Consider the following 15,846-nt stretch of genomic DNA (forward strand, 5'->3'; position numbering starts at 1 on the left):
TCTGATAGTAGGTATCCCAGAATTACTTTTTTTCTTAGCTTTTATTCCTCCAAGACTGACATTACAATAGATGTTTCACTTTAATTTTCTCATCTGACCTGCACCGTTGTGCTGTCCTTTAAGATTCTTATTCCCATTTTACAGATAAGGAATCGAAAACTGAGAAAGTAAATAATTTTCACAGAGAATCTTATATTAAATAGTGAAGCCATGATTTGAGTCAGTCTGACTCCAAAGTCCACCATTTTCACTGTACTGTGTCCTGTTTGTTCAAAGCAAACAGATCACGTCCAATCTGGGACTTTCTGAAGACCTTAGGGCATGGAGTCTTTTTTTTTTTTTTTTTTTAATAAAATAGAAGAACATTTCCATTTCTTCAACCTAACTATATCCCTCACTTCTCCTAAAGAGAGATTTTAAAGAGTGAAACCCTCCACAGTGCATATTGTACCAAAAGATAAGGTCATCTTTCTCAATATTTTCTCAAAGCTCTAGAATTTAAGAGTATTTGTCTAGTGCTAGTGGTACCTTCCTTCATATTTCTTGAAGTGCCTTTGAACTTAAATGGTGTTAACAGTCTAGCAATTTCAAGGGAGCTATTATCATCATGGTGGGAGACATTTCCCATGTTTTTGAAAAATGGGAAATTAAGAACCCAAACATTAAAATTTAATTAGAAGGTAAATTTAATTAAAATTTAAATAGAAAACCAGCATACACAGAAATTTAGCCTCATGCCTCCTGTTATATGACTTAATGCCTACCATGCCACAGTGATGCTTTACCCCAAGTGTTTAATGTAATCACCTCAATTCCTGACTTACCAAGATATTTAAAAGCACTTCTTTACAGTTTCATTTAATACAATATATTTTTTATTTGTATAAATAACAAAACTCCATTAAGAAAATCCTCCTTTTCTGTGTATGTGTTTGTGTGTACGCACATGTGCATGTAATAAGGCTGTTTCTATGCCTTAGCTGCAACTGAAATGATTCTTTTCTCGCTGTAAGTAATAGTTACACCTCAGGACTTCTCATATAATTTTCACCTTTAATATCAAAGTCACCCCCAGGGGAAAAACTACCTATATTTCCAGATTTGTCCACTGAAACAAGAATGTAGGGAAAGGAAAGGAAAGTCTCCCAAGAGTAGTTTAACCTTCAGAAAAGGAGCTTGGGGATCTCCCAGGACACAGGAATATCTCAGGACATACAAATGATGCCCAAACCAACAGAACACATTCACAAAAAGGTCTGGTTGTGATTTTACCTCTAGAAGGTTTATGGCCTTGAACATCTAAGCATTTCTGAAATGTACTTTCTCTTCTATCAAATGGAATAATAATGGAGTAAATAATACCTAGTCTAGTTATTTACTATGAGAAACAGAATGATGTATGAAATTATTTTGGAAATTGAACAATGATAAGACTTTACCTATCATAGAAATTTATTTTTAGAAAATATATATATACTAATAACTAAATTTCAAAATGGCAAAAGCATAATAGTGACCACTTACTACTTTTATACTCTCCCCCACAAAGACTGTCTTAAGAAACCACTGTTTTCTATAAAATAGAACATAACCTCAAGGAATAGCAGCAGTGTATGTTTATAAAAGTAAGTATATAATTAAAGATGCATATGTTTTTGTTATTAAGCCATTGTTTTCCATTGTGATTTTAATTTTAAGTTAAATGAATCCTTCAGTTAGAATTTTCAGATTCTGTTTTACTTGAGATCTCAGTCAAATCAATTTTTTCCGTTAGGGATAAATTTTTAACAGGCTTTAACTGTTCTCATACTGGATTGAGTATTCCCACCCATCCCTTTACCGTATATTTCTGATTTATGGCCCTGATGTGAGTTCAATATTTTTACATATATCAGTGATGTTAAGAGTTTGTCTTTTAGGTAGAATTTCTGTCACGTAATAAGCCTTGTGTCTGTAGTCATTGAAAATATCTGTTGAACAGTTATAGCAATAGGAAGAATCCAATAGTAATATGTCCCCTCAAGCTGCTTTAAAGTATAATTTTCTGACTTTTTATTATGTAGATCTATCAATCATTTCCTTGTTTTTATAAGTTCAGCTTTAGCCTTTGCCTAAATCAATGGCAACTGGAATCAAAGCCAATTTGATTTAGTTATCGATGCTTACTATTACAGCTTGCTTTATTTTTGCTTGAGCAGCTTCGGTGTCAATATGGCCAAGTAAAATAAGAATCATCTCTTCCTAGAATAGATGGTATCTGTTAACTAAAGAAAGCATAACAGATTATTAGTAGCAGAAATGGTTAATAGCCCTCTTTCTCTTACTTTTTTTTTTACTTTAAATATATACAAAATGTCATCTTCACAGAGTTTATTCTTTCCCTGCCATATCTTATCAACCTCTTTTCCTCTTGGAGGCTAATATAATAATTTTTTTGTCAGGTACCACCACATAGGGTGTCAAAAGTTTATTAGTATTATTTAAATAAAATGAAACAAAATTGTAAAAAAAAAAAATGCAACTGTTTGCTTAATTGCATTTTTGGAAGCATGACTTTTCCATTTTCAAAGGGAGGTAACCTCATATAAAATATAAACTTTTGATCTAAGCAAACCTGTTTTTTAATGTTGATTCACACACTCTGCCTTTTTAACATCCTCAAGCCACATTTCATCACGTACAAAGTGGCAATGGTACCTATATTTTAAGATTTTTGTGGCCTGGTGCGGTGGCTCATACCTGTAATCCCAGTACTTTGGGAGGCTGAGTGGGCAGGTCACCTGAGGTCAGGAGTTTGAGATCAGCTTGGCAACATGACGAAACCCTGTCTCTACTAAAAATACAAAAAATGCCACTCATGGTAGCACGCATCTGTAGTCCCAACTACTTGGGAAGGCTGAGGCAGGAGAATCGCCTGAACCTGGGAGGCAGAGGTTGCAGTGAGCCAAGATCATGCCACTGAGACTCCAACCTGGGTGACAGAGGGAGACTCTGTCTCAAAAAAAAAAAAAAAAGAAAAATTCTGTAATAAATAAGGTAACATATACCTTGCCTAACACATGGCGGAAATTCTGTAAATGTTTACCCATATGCTTTGAAGAGGAAGAAGACAACAGTTTTAAACAATAATAGATGTGACAAAAATTAAATTTAATGCTTTGGAACAATAAAAAATAATGTTGAATTGTAAAAAGCAATAAGGTTGGTAGAAATATTAGGAACAGCAACAACAGACTAGTTAATATCTACGTCTTTACATGTACACTTGTTAAATTTAATAACTTAAAACATGAAGTAAAATAAGCAAAAAGAAGAAATAAAGTGGGTAAACAAACTTTTGATGAAAAACAATTCTTAAAAAATTATGTAACATATATTCATCAATATATTATCAAAATCTAAACATAATAGTACCCAATTCTGAAGATGATTTGAGGAGATTTTTTGTGGTATTGATCAATACTTTAAAAAAAAATTTGGTAATAGATTTTAAAAGCCAAGCCAAGGCTCTTATTCCAGACCTTTTAACTTTGAAATTCTAAACCTGGGAATTTTTCAAAGGAAAGATTAAAAGAAAAAGTTAATATACACCAAGGTTAAACAGTTCAGATGAAATGTAAAAGAGAAGCAGATTAATTCAAGCCAGTAATTTTAGATTTCAATAGGCAGCAACAGGGAAACGACATTCCAAAGAGAGAAGAAAGAGAACACGGGCAAAGGGAAACTCTGGGTTTATTTGGAGAATAAGAATGTTCTCTATTCACCAGAATGTAAGGTGCATGGAGGGCTAGACATGGTCAGACAATGGAAGACTTCAAATTCTATGCCTAGACTTTTAGACTTTATAAGCAGTGAGAAGCTATTGAAGATTGTTGAAGAGTCAAATTGTGTGACCAAAATTCACGTACTGAAAAGTAGGATTCAGTTTCTTCCAAGCAAGGGAAATTTTTATGGCAAATGTGTTCATTTCAATGTAGTCTAATATATGGTCTAACATTATTCACTTTGAATAAGTGAGACTCTTTTTAAAGAACATAGTAAATAGCATTGAAATTTTATCCTTGTTTCTTATTACTTTTAAGGAAATTTTGATTGTAGCAATTTTCATTTCTGTGCTTTAAGATGCATTTTAGAAGCATAGAATACATTTCTTACAATAAATTAATACATCTTGTTAAGGAATCATGCTGTTTTGAAAAAGTATGTTAATTAGAATGTTGTTTTTCACTCATTTGAGAATACTTGAGTAACGGAAGCACTCTAAAGACATCAGATTAATAAATAATGTTATAAATTCCTAGGGATAGAGAGATGTGTAATGATAAAATTTAAAATCAAAAACATTTCATATTGTGATTTCATTTTTTTAATTTTTCTCTTTACAGATGGCCAAATGAATTAAAATAATGCAATTTTAGATAAGATTTATCTTTTTCTAATTAGGATCCTCTCTCTGGAATGCCAACTTATTTCTATTAATAATCAGGACAGCCTATATGGGAACCAGGATCATCTTTCAAGGAATATGATATGAAACAGAGCAAATGGCACTTTCTTTCTCACAAGTTAAAATGCATAATTAACACAGAATAACATATAGAAATTAGTTATTGGGATTAGGCTAGTCTGGGTGATTGTGACTTGTTTATATACACATGAGCCTTAAACTGTTTTTCATCATGGTCACTCAGCAAATATTTACTCAGTGTAAGCTGGTTACCAGTCACTTTAATAGATCAATGGGTATCAATATAAATAAAGTGCTGTCAACCTGTTTATATTGGATTGAAGTAGACACATGTATCACTTATGATTTAGTAAAAGGAAACAGAAACCATTCTAGGTACATTTTAAATAGAAAAGAATTTGTATAAGAAATTAGGTACTTACTGGAAATTTGGTAAAATCAGAGGAGTAGAAGTTCAGGGCTACTACTACAACTCTTGAATTTAACCAGTTACATGATGGTGATTAGCAGTTAAAAAGCCACAGCTATTACTACAGATGCCTTCCAACATTCATGAACACACTAGAAAACCAAATTTTGAATGTATAGTTCATCCGTTAAAACTTTCAACCCTTCTGTCTCCAAAATCTTGCTTGCCAGAAAAATACAGCAGTAGATAGTTATCTCTTCATTTCCGTCATTCAGATCTTGCCTGAATGCTTTTAATTAGCACAATGGGCTTTATCATCTAGTACCCTTACTACATGAGATCTGGGAAATTATATTCCGGGTCCAGGCAATACAGTAAGGCTCCTAGAAGGAGGTAAGAGCAGATATTATATGTAGACTAATATTTGCTTTGAGTGGAAGTGGAAATACTTTTAGGGAGGAAAAAGTAGTCATCCCTTTACGCTTATGGAGCTTATATTCTGGAAGGACAGAAAGATTAAACAACTAATTAAATACTTGATTTTAATTACATTTGAAATAAATAATAAAGAGGGATAAAGTCCTAAGAAAAAACTGAGTTGGAGAATCTGATCTAGACCCATGGTGTTAGAGGATGGTGTTCACCAACAAAGTGACATTTAAGCTGATCTGAAGGCTACGAGTTGACAAATAAAAGAGGACAGACAAGTATTCAAAGAAAAGGCTGACATTAAAAAAAAAAAATGCACATTGAAGCAAATAAGAAAAACAAGTCAAAATGACTGAAATGTAAAGAGTGATAGGGAATGGCAGATGGCAACTATGTGCCATGAGTCTAATCTAGGCAAGGACCAGATATAATACCCTCAGTTGCTTGCTACCATTTTTTAAAAAATCATGTTATTTAATCATGTATTTGTGTTAGTTCAGAAGTAAATGTTGGGAAGTAGTTACATTTTAACCTTATTTTTAAAAGCATTTACATTGTGTTTTTTCTCTCATGAGTAGGAAAATGTGATGTAAAGGCATGGAAGGAAATTCTGCATGCTTTCACTGGGGAAAAGGAATATAATGCCTTACTTGTGTTGATGGATTATCTTGGCAGTTGCCCATTCCATTTGAATTTGACCGACTATAAAACCCTGTGTGGAAAGTTCACTTGTGAAAACTGGAAAGATAAAGTCAGAGAAAACCAAACTTAGACCGTTCGGAAACTACATACCTTACTTCCTTTACCTTTTCACAGCTGGTATTCTTTTGTGCTGAATTTCCATGTGTAGAAACACTTTATCCAGTGAGCATAGTATTGGATCTCAAATGGCTTCTGTGGAGAATCCAAATTGTCTGTTCACAGAATGTGAACAAGATAAAGTATATCTCTGTAGTTATTCAGACAATAGCAAAACCTGGACTCCATGTAGTGCTAGCTTTGGAGAACCGAGTAGAAAAAGCAGTGATTTTTCTGATGCCTTAGAAAGCAGCAGGCATCTTATAGTAAACAAGTTCAGCTCCATAACTTATGGTCTTAACCATCTCTTCTCCCTTCATTTCTCCAAACAAAACTTCTTTTAAAAAGCTTCTTATATTTCTTTTGAGGAAAGACTTGTACAACCACCATTGTTTGCCTGTGTGCATGGGTATATGTTTTAATACAGAAAAATTGCATCATGTTGTATATACCTTTTTGTCTTTTTCTTTTTCACTTAGTAATATATCAAGGAGGTCTTTCCAAATCAACTCAGAAAGATGGGTTTCATTCTTTTAGCAACTGTGTAATATGCCACAATGCGGATGTTACAATAATTCATTTACTGAATCCTCTATTGAGGGATACTTTTGTTGTTTCCAGTTACCTTTGATTGTTAACAATGCTACAGTACACATTTTTACTCCTACTCTTGCAATGATATACATTAGAAAAATTCCTAGCACTGAAATTTATCTATCATGTACTACATGCATTTAAAACTTTGATGAGTGGCCCCAAATTGCCTCATGGAGATATTGTTCCAATTTATACTTCCTCCAGCAGTTGTTACAGGTGGCCCTCCATGTCCATGGCTTCCATGAATTCAGCCAACTGTGGATTAAAATAATTTGGGGGAAAAAAAAGATGGTTGTATCTGTACTGAACATGCATAGATGACTTTTTCTTGTCATTATTCCCTAAACAATACAGTATAACTACTTATATAACTCTTAAATTGTATTAGGTATTATGAGTAATCTAGAGATGATTTAAAGTATACGGGAAGACCATGTAAATTATATGTAAATATCATACCATTTTATATAAGGTACTTAAGCATCCATGGTTTGTGGTGTCTACAGGGGAAGAGACGGTGTTCCTTGAATCAGCCCCTTACGGATACCATGGGAAGACTGTACTTTACCCCACATAACTTTGCCAGCACTGGGTAGTATTAACGTTTTTAAGTTTATAACAGATTAACAGGCAAAAAATGGTACTTCATTATTATTTTGGTTGGCATTTCTTTAATTATGAGTGAGACTGAGCATTTTTTACGTTGCCTATTTGTATTTCCTACTCTTTAAATTGTTCATAATCTTGGCCCATTATGTACTAAACTGCATGTTTAGTACAACATGTTACATAAACTTTTTCTATTTAACCCTTGATGTTTATTTTTGTTTGTTTATGATTATTTTTTACTATGTAGAAATTCTGAAAATTTATTTATGGTCTCTGGGTTTTATGTCTTGCATATAAAAGCTATACACCTACTTCATCTGTGATTTCTTCAAGCCTTATATTTTATTTTTATTATTAAATACTTGATGTTTCTGGAACTTATTCCAGATAGTGGTGGGCCCATCATCTTTTCCTAAATACCGTTTTTTCTGTTGATTAAAAAATTTAATATACAATATTCTCATATTTACTTGAGTCATTTCTAAAATTTCTCTTCTGTGTCATTGATCTTATTGTTTCTTCTTTTTTATCAAACTGTTTTACTTATTTTGTTTTCGTAGAATTCTCCATAACTGGTTGGATTAAACATCCTGATTATTCTTCAATTGTAGAATTTCTCCCGGATAAATTTTCAGTCTTACTTTTCAGGATGAATTTTAGTATTCCCTCTGGGAAATCATGTTATATTTTAGTTGAGTTAGTGCATTGATTTTACACATTTAGTTAATGAGAAATGGTATTTTTGCCAAATCAAGTTTTCCCATCTCAAAATTAAATATATTATTTCTTGAATGTTCTTCAGCAATATTATAAAACTTTATATAGATCCTCCCTCTTATTATTTCTGTTTTTGCTCTTATAAGTGTGATTTTTTCACTTATTTTATGAGTTATTATCTGTATATATAGTGTATATATGTCTTTTTATAAAACGTTTATAAAATATATTTTTATAATATTAAAGATTAGTATTTTATATTAAAATTAAAGAAAAGAAAATATATTTCTTTCCATTTTTAAAATATATATAATATAAAAAATATTTTACATTATATTAAGGAAAAGAAAAATATTTTCATAAAAGAAATACTTTTATAAAATACTAAATTTTTGAGACTATCATCTTTCCAAATTCTTTTGTTATTTTATTTAGTATATTTTAGTCAGTACCCAATTTTCTAAATAAACATTTACTTTATCTCCAACAAATAATTACTTTATACTTTTTCAGTATTTATATTCTTTATTATTTTCTCATGTCTAGCATTGTCTGGAACATCAATAGGCTGATACCAAATAACCTTGCCTACTCCCTAATTTTAATTAGTATACTCTGAATGTTCACTATTAAGCATAGTTTGAGATGTATATCGTCATCTGTAATCATCAGGACTGAATGTAGCCTTTTGTCAAAATTCAATGTCTGCACACCATCATGCATATTAAATATTTAATGTTTAATATAAATATTAAATTTACAAAATTTAATATTTAATAAAATATTATAATTAATAATTTTTTGAATTATTAAATATGTTAATATATTAAGTGCAATGCCCTTGCATTCTGGGGTTGAAGAATACTTAGTTGTGGCATTTTGTTTTAATGTATTGATAAATTCTATTTTCTAAAGTTCTTTACTATTTAGATTAATATTTATAAGAGAGATACTGTTATTGTATTCACTTTTCTGCTTTGTCAGGTTTTAATATCAGTGCCATTATTGTCGCCTGTAGAATCAGTCTTCTGTCCTCTAGAGTCTCTTAATAGCATTAGAATTAATTCATCTTTAAAAATTTGAAAGCCCAGCTGTTAAATTTAACTCTTAAATTTTCTTTTCATTATTTTTATCATTATATATAAAGTTTTCTGTCACTTCTAGGATAAATATTAGTAACAATATTTTCCTAGAAAATCATCCATTCCAAACAGTTTAAGTGAAATGCACTGAATTTTACAAAGTGCTCTTTTCTGATTCTTTTCTGATTCTTTTAAATTGTAGTATTATTTCTTTTATAGTCGTTTAAATTGTGGTATTTTCATTTTTCTGACATTGGGTCTTGTGCTTGTGCTGTTGTACTTGTGTACAGCTATACAGATTATTTTACTTAAAGACCAGATAGTAAACATTTTAAGCTTGTAGACATATGATCTCTCCCACAACTATTCATTCAGCCCTCCTGTTGTAGCTCAAGCAGCCTTAGACAATCTATAGCAAATTGATATGGCTGTTTTCCAATAAGTTTTATTTACAAAAGCAGGCAGTTAGCACATAGTTTTCCAGCTCCTTCTCTAGTCAGTAATGACCACTGTCTATTTTTTGTTTTTTTTCTTTTAAAGTAAGAGTGTTAATTTTTTTCTCAGTTTCACAATCTTTAAATCATTGGTTCTATTTTAACTTTATTAGGGCTTTCCTTTTTATTACCTTAGGTTTGTTTTATTTTTGTTTTTGTAGATTCTTGAGTTAGATGCTTAATTCACTTACTACGTATTCTTCTTTAGTTACATAAGTATTTCAGGTGTGATGTTTTCTCATAGTATAACTTTACTCTGTCCTATTATGATATGTAGTGTTTTCATTAATTTTTAGACTTTTGCAGTTTTAATTTCTCCTTTGTTTTTGAAGAAAGCCAAGATATACAGACACACACACACACACATACAGAGCATTGCCTCTGTGTGTGTTATTTATGATTATTACTATTATTTTATTTTTGAGACAGAGTTTTTGCTATTGTTGCCCAGGCTGGAGTGCAATGGCGAATCTCGGCTCACTGCAACCTCCGCCTCCCAGGTTCAAGTGATTCTCCTGCCTCAGCCTCTCGAATAGCTGGTACTACAGGCACACACCACCATGCTCGGCTAATTTTTGTATTTTTAGTATAGACTAAGTTTTGTATTTTTAGTATTTCACCATGTTTGCCAGGCTAGTCTCAAACTCCTGACCTCAGGTGATCCACCCACCTCAGCCCCCCAAAGTGCTGGGATTACAGGCGTGAGCCCCTGCTCCCAGCCTGTGTTATTTTATTCACATGTTTTACACCTGAACGTGTCATCTCATCTCACTCTGAATGTTCTTATAGTGTTACCTAACTGGTCTCCCTTATTTCTCTCCTCCTCAGAAATCTTCAGTGGCTTCCCATTTATTTAGAAGAGAAGCCCAAGTCTTTATAATGGATCACTTCAAACTCATGCATGAAATATAATTTACTTCTGACCTTCTTAGTACCTGGTTTAAGGCACATCATTAGCTCTCCTCATCCTGTTTACCTTATCATATATTCAGTGCACCAAGATAAGGATTATCTTGAAACAATTCTAACTCCTTTTCTTTTATGTCATGTTCATCCTCCTTTCTAGACAGTCATCCAGTCTTGGTTACTTTCCAGCCAACTTTCACCTTGACTTTGTTTGGTTATTTCTGTTTCCCCTGCCTCCGTCTTCCCCTGCAGATTGCTGTAGTGGCCGATACCTGCTCTAGTCTTAGCACAACTGTGAAGTTACCTCTCTAAAGAACAAATCTGACACTCCTTAAAAACTTAGATTGACTCCTTTTCCACCTATGTTTGAGACAATGTAAAGCCTGACCCCAATCCTTTTTTCTAGCTTAATTTTCTGAATTTTTATCCCACACCCTCTGAACAGAATGCCCTCCAAACACACTGTGTGTGTTTAAGCATTCCCTCTTTAACCATTCCCAGCTTAGGTATTTATATATCCTGCTGCCTACCTTTCACCATTTAGCAGGCTATCCCTTGTCCTTCAAGACCCACATTTCACATTTTCTGTAAAGACTTCTTTGATCAAACTATCAGATCACTGATTCATTCATCCAAGGAACGTGTAGTATCAGTATGAAGAAGGCACCCTGCCATATGTTAGCAATACAAATGTAAATAAGACATACTTTTGTTATAAATGACAGTATCATAAATGTCATAAATAACAAAGTTTCATCTTGGTCCATGTACCTCTATCATAAACACATTATATTTAATAGAAATCATTTGTATATGAGTCTGTCCTTACCAGTCTGCAAATTATCCAAAGCTCAGATTTTGTCTTAAATTTCTTTGAATTCCTAGGATCTAATATATTATAAATACGTGTTTCTTATTTAATTGACCTCTCTGATTCTTTACAGTGCTTTTTTTTTTTTTGTCTGTTAGTGACTATCATGTTTCGTAAATCTGTTAGGAGGTACTCTTCTTAGGAATGTAAATAATTTAGTGCAATAACAAATACAAGGTTGCTTAGCACTAAATAGTCTCATGAGGTCAAATTGTACAGCTGTATTACAAACAGGTGGAGAAAAACATCACTGCAAATATTCTTCTGTAAAAAACTTCATTCCTTATACTTTTGTGTGCAGTAGAATAACTTGAGGAGCTGATTAGATATGCACATCCAAAAACATGAAAGATGTTTAACATCATTAACTGTTGGCCGGGCGCGGTGGCTCAAGCCTGTAATCCCAGCACTTTGGGAGGCCAAGGCGGGCGGATCACGAGGTCAGGAGATTGAGACCATCCTGCCTAACACAGTGAAACCCTGTCTCTACTAAAAAATACAAAAAACTAGCCGGGTGAGGTGGTGGGCGCCTGTAGTCCTAGCTACTCGGGAGGCTGAGGCAGGAGAATGGCGTAAACCCGGGAGGCGGAGCTTGCAGTGAGCTGAGATCTGGGCACTGCACTCCAGCCTGGGCGACAGAGTGAGACTCCGTCTCAAAAAAAAAATCATTAACTGTTAAACAAACTTATGTTAAAACCATGGTAAGATGCCACCACACACCTATTACAATGGCTAAAATAAAAAATAATAATTATGTAATATATGGGAATCTGGCAAGTATGGGAAGCAACTGGAACTGTCATACAATGCTGATGCAAATGCAAAATGTTAAAATTCTCCAGAAATGCTTTGGCATTTTTTATAAAATTAAACATACATTTACCATATGACCTAAAAGTTTCATTCCTGGTATTTACTTTGGAGGAATGAAATCATATCCACATATACAAAAAGCGTACATAAATGTTTATAAATGTTATGGTTATAATTGTGAAAACTGGAAACAACCCTCATGTCGTTCAGTGAGAGGTCCGATTAACAGACTGTAATGTGCCCATCTGTAGCACCGTGGAATACTACTCAGCAATAAAAAGGAATGAGCTATTGATATATGCAACAACTTAGATGAATCTCAAAGTCATTAATCTGGGTGACAGAAACCAATTTCAAAATTTATATGCTTTCTGACTCAATTTATGTAATGGTCTCGGAGAGAGAAAACTATACTGTTGGAGTACAGATTAGTGGTAGTAGTTGGGAAAAGTTTAACTGTAAAGAAATCACATGAGGGGATTTTTTAGGGTGGAGAAACTCTTCTTGATTATGATGGTAGTTATGCAAATCTAACACAAACGTGTTAAAATTCTTAGATGTGTACACTAAAAGTGGAAAAATAGTTTTGCTTTATGATGATTTTTAAAATCAGATTTTAAAATCAGATGAGGAACATCCCTGGGCCTCATCTCCAGGGATTCCAGTTCATTTTTTTTTCTTTTCTTTTCTTTTTTTCTTTTTTCTTTTCTTTTTTTTTTTTTTTTTTTTTTTCTTTTTTGAGACTGTCACCCAGGCTGGAGTTCAGTGGCGCGATCTTGGCTCACTGCAGCCTCTGCCTCCTGGGTTCAAGTGATTCTCCTGTCTTAGCCTCCTGAGTAGCTGGGACTACAGGCACACGCCACCACACCCGGCTATTTTTTTTTTTTTTTTTTTCAGTAGAGATGGAGTTTCACTGTGTTAGCCAGGATGGTCTTGATCTCGTGACCTCGTGATCTGCCCACCTCACCCTCCCAAAGTGCTGGGATTACAGGCGTGAGCCACTGTGCCCAGCCAGATTCCAGTTCATTTTTCTTGTGAGCTAAGGCAGACCACATATGGAAAATTCAGATTCAAAGATAGTTAAGAATAAAAAACCCAGACTTATTTTAAGATTGTTGTCACTTCAAGTCTGTAATAAACCATTAAAAATAAAACAATGCACACGGTATGCAAGAATAGAAGTAGAAGTGACTCCTACCTCCTCCTAGTTCCTCACAGAGACCAGAGAGATATACCCAGTTGGTGGCCACTGGTGCTGGTTGAATGTGAAACCCATGTGATCATGTGGGAGGTACTATGTCACTACTCCAAGATCCACCTGCTACTTTATAAGAAACATGTCTATCACAGATACATACTTCCCTTGTTTAACTTCTTACTGTGTCATTGGTGCCACAGCAGGCCTAGCCATGTTTTACCTCAGGTGGGGTTTGACTAAGGAATCTATATTTATAAGAAGGACAGCAGAACATTTCAATGCAGGGAGTCCACAGATAGCAGACTTCACCTAAAACCAAACAGCAATCCAGCAATATGATTTGTACAGAATATCACCTCCAACCAATAGTTTTAGTTTCCTCTATTGGCTTTGAATGTCCACTCTTAAATATTAGAGAAGAAATGAAGTAAGTGAAATGTTTCTCCTCTCCCTACCTTTAGCCTCTGAAGGAGCTCTTAGCAAATACACCACAATTAGACTTTTTTCCATGTTCGTAAGAGCTGCTTTAAGATTACAGTGACAATATCACTTGTCTGAAAAGGTGAAAGCTGAGACAATGAGATCCAGTTGTAATTAATTGTAAAGTATATGTATAAAATAATTTCTAACAGGCTGACTGCACTGCACAAGAATAAAATAAGAATACACCCCCTTGAAACTTTAAGAAGCTCTCCTGTTTTATGTTTATATATTGTTTTTTGTTTTGGACCCTAAAGAGGCTCAAAATGTGTAAGTTGTTATTTACTTGGCTGGCCACTAGATGGTGTGGTTTGTTAATGCATTACTTTTGGTTTTATAATTAAGGCAGATTTCATGGAACGCTATTTTCTTAGATAATTTTATTAAATATTATTAACTTAGAAGTTTAAAATTTTAAGTGACCTGAGAGATAATCAGTATGGCAAAGTCTCGACTGGAACCCTAGTCCCCTAAAATCTTACTCCCTGCCATTGTCCAGCCCTTAAGTAAAAAGTGTGGGGAAAAAACTGTTCAAAAAGAAGCTCTTGAATTGATCATGAGATTTTGAGACCAATAGCAAACAAACACATGATGTGATGGCCAAACAGAAGCTTTAACTATGTAAACATTTCTTTAAATGTTAGTTTTTCATAAAAATTCTGTCTGTTGTATAGTGAATCTTCAGTGAGTCTTTTATGACCTTCTGCTACAGCAGTTACACAGGTGGCATATAAGTATACTAAATCTCACCTCTGGACTCCGAGTAAGCCACAGAACAGAAGTAATGTTGTTACAGTAGTCCCCCCTTATCCATGGGGCATATTTCCAAGATATGAAACCACAGATACTAGTGAACTAACTTGATTGCTGTCAATTAAGATACATTTCTGTTCATGTCTTCCACCCACAAATTTAATGCCTTTTTCCTCTTAACTAAGTAGGTATCAAACACTGTAGCTGTAACTTTTGCAATTTGAAACATTAATAACATGAATTTCTTTTTTCTTCTTTGCAACTTCACGAATAGAAGATTTGTTGCTCTTACCATCAATTTTAGCAATCAGCATACAATTTTGTTTTTCTTTCCTTAAGTTGAAAACTTTCACCTTTTCACTTAAAGGAAACACTTTATGGCTTCTCTCTGGCAAATTCAAATTGCCAGCATCACTAATGTTACACTTTAGGGCCATTATTAAGTAAAATAAGGGTGACTTGCAAACGCTGGGATACTTAAACAGTCAATCTGATAACCAGGCCTACTACTAAGTGACTAATGAGTGAGGAGTGTCTACAGCTTATATATGCTGAACAAAGTGATGATTCATTTTCTGGGCTGGATGGAATAGGACAGTGTGAGATTTCATCAAGCTACTCAGAAGAGCACGCAACTTAAAACATGATTTATTTATTTCTGGAATATTCTATTTAGTATTTTTGGACCACAGTTGATCTCAGGTAATGGAAACCACAGAAAGCAAAACTACAGATAAGGAAGGACTACTGTATACTCAATGCATATGTGTAGTTGAGGAGCTAAAACAGATGGTCAACTTGCTATCAAAGATCACCAAGAACACAACTGTAGGTGAACAAAGCTGGCTTTATTGACTCACTGCAATGAGGAACATCACAGGGGAAGCATCATGGGGATCTCAATAAGAAAGGAGAAGGCCTCAAAGGCAGTGGGTCTGGAATAAAAGTGTAAAGGCTCTGAAGTAGATATGGACTTGTCAGAAAATATACTCAGAAAAGCCAGCCATTGTGGCTGAGGTAGATGAGGTAAGGAAATGAGATTGATTTTTGTAGGGCCTTGCACTGTAATGACTCTGGCCTTTACTCTTAAGGAGTTAAGAAGCCGCTGAGATTTAGTTTTATTTTGAATAGCATATTTTTTGAAGGCTAAGAAACATGTAATACTGACTGATTGCAAAAAGAGACTTCTGGATGAAAGAGACACTTGCTTTTCACCTCTTTT

General features: G+C 33.8%; 1 protein-coding gene across 9 annotated transcripts in view; it reads left to right on the forward strand.

Moving 5' to 3' along the window:
- Nucleotides 1–15,846, forward strand: part of LOC105499065 (activating signal cointegrator 1 complex subunit 3) — a 371,359-nt gene that overhangs the window by 200,881 nt on the left and 154,632 nt on the right. The gene's annotated exons all lie outside the window — the stretch shown is intronic.

Source organism: Macaca nemestrina, chromosome 5, assembly GCF_043159975.1.
Source record: "Macaca nemestrina isolate mMacNem1 chromosome 5, mMacNem.hap1, whole genome shotgun sequence".
NCBI lineage: Eukaryota > Metazoa > Chordata > Mammalia > Primates > Cercopithecidae > Macaca > Macaca nemestrina.